General features: G+C 37.7%; 1 non-coding gene across 1 annotated transcript; it reads left to right on the forward strand.

Moving 5' to 3' along the window:
* The first annotated feature begins 1,042 nt into the window (after positions 1-1,042).
* Positions 1,043-1,240, forward strand: LOC122022045. Its single transcript, XR_006122794.1, has one exon. It is a non-coding gene; the product is annotated as a U2 spliceosomal RNA (small nuclear RNA).
* The last annotated feature ends 1,004 nt before the right edge of the window (positions 1,241-2,244 follow it).

A 2,244-nucleotide genomic window follows, 5' to 3' on the forward strand; every position in this document is an offset into this window, starting at 1 on the left:
CCAGCTTCCTTCCTTCCTGGCTGAGATTCGATGTTGATTCGATCTTCGACATTAATTGATTATTAAGGGTTCGGTCGACCGATCCCTGTGTTCGGTCGACCGAACAGGCTCCTTCCCTGTTCATCGAGATTTATCGTGATTTGCATTTACTGCGCCTTTAATATTGATCGTTTGGTCGACCGATCCTCTGGTTCGGTCGACCGATCAGTGTAGCTTCCTTCTGCTTTTGATCGTTGCTGATTAAACTGACCTGTGTTGAGTTATCCTAGTTCGGTCGATCGATCCCTACATTCGATCGACCGATCCAGCCGAACCTGCAACACAGAGTTAAATAAAGTATCCCTGCAACCCAAAGGTTAGCACAGTAATATATAATGCATGAGTAATATTAGACAGTAGAACTGTCTTGATCTCAATTTGGAAACTTTCCCGGTTTCATAAGTTGGATCAACGACCTTAGGTTGTTCCCTTCAGGAACCCGACCTAACTATCGCTCCTCCAGTTGTTTACCTCAACCTACCTGCCGAACTTTGATCCTCCATATCTAGTTTGTACTTTTCACTTAGCCTTGATCGGCTCGCCAGGACTTTTCTCTTGATTTTCGATCCTCCAGACCTCTCGATCACACCGCCAAGCGTCGGGTCCCCTCGACTTTCACCTGGGTTCTACGATCTGCTAAAACTTCTCTTGCCTAGCCTCCAACTAGGTCTTTCTTGGTTGAGTAAATAGCCTGCACACTCAGTTAACTTGTTAGATCACAACAAGGCTTAATTTGAACCTTTGACAACATCAAAACTTAGGTTTGATTCTGGTGCAACTTGCACCAACAAGTATAATTTTCCTTGAGTCGGTGTAGGACTAGTAGTGTTTCCTTGTTTTTGTTCATATTTTTCTTTTATGTACTGTATTAATTGACTTATTATGGCATGAGACAATACTAAAAAGGGCGAAGAGCATGGAATTATAGTCCCACATCGTTGAATTAAGCGCTTTGTGTGCTATTTGGATCTTTAAAAGAAGGTAGGATGGAAAAATAAAATTCATACCTTTCTCAGCCTTTTGGCTAAGATCAAGTGTAGTATCTGTTCTTATCAGTTTAATATCTGATACGTGGGCCATTGGTCCACTATGATATTAAATTAATTTTTTATGGGGAGAGGGTTCATTTCAATATCTTTCTATTGGAATCCTCGTGCGTCGTTCTTGCATTGCACTATTGCAAGATTCAGGCGCACTCGACCAAATGTAATTTAAATGTCAAGATTTGCCACCAAGAGCCTTCTAAGTGACATCATTAAGTAGAAAAAGGAAAGTGTGATCCCAACAAACTGAGGTGCTATATTGACGGAGAGCTTTGGTGGAGAAGGGCAGAAGCGAGGCTAGTAACTCCTGGTATGACATGAGACTATACTACAAAGGGTGAAGAGCATGGAACTATAGTCCCACATTGATTTTTTTTTTTTAATGAAGAGAGATTATCATAGTAGTTTGCTATAGATTGGACACCGAGTAATGGTCCTTATCCACATTAATACTCCCACACCAACTTAGGAATTTCCTTCTCGAATGGGTTGGTTTTGGTTCTTGATGATGACAAAAACCAATACAATTTGGCTAGCTTTGGTTGTTGATGATGATAAAAACAAATAATACAACTAGGTTTTAGTTCATTTCTAAACAAAAATTCAAATATTTAGAATCCTCAAACTCTCTCGGTTGCCATCTTGCCAAAGGTTGACAATTTGGGTTGGGTCGATTTTTTTTAAAAATATCTTAACTAGAATTCGATCCAAATTTGAACTCGACCAATCCGAACCCGAACTGAATAATCCTAAATATGATTCAAAATGACTTGTTTAGCTATTTTTCCTATAATTTTTTTACTTTTATCTCAATTATTTTTCATTATCATACTAGCATTAATATTAATATACATAAAAATATTTTTAATTTTAAAATAATTTAATTTAACTCCCAACAAATTCACTAAACCTCAAATTCAGGTCAACTTGAATCCGTTCTGAATCTGACCTGAAAATTTTCAACCCCAAACTCTTCAATCCGAACATGTCCCGAACTAAAAAATTTCTAATTTGAATCTAATTTTTTTTGGGTCAACTCAGGTTGAATCATCAGATCGAATTAATTTTTAACACTCCTAGTCTCACCTTACCGTTGAACCTTACTCTTAAGCTTGTGTAAAGTTGTCAAAAATAAAAGAAAAAAAATCCCTCAATACATTTA

Source organism: Zingiber officinale, chromosome 9A, assembly GCF_018446385.1.
Source record: "Zingiber officinale cultivar Zhangliang chromosome 9A, Zo_v1.1, whole genome shotgun sequence".
Lineage (NCBI taxonomy): Eukaryota > Viridiplantae > Streptophyta > Magnoliopsida > Zingiberales > Zingiberaceae > Zingiber > Zingiber officinale.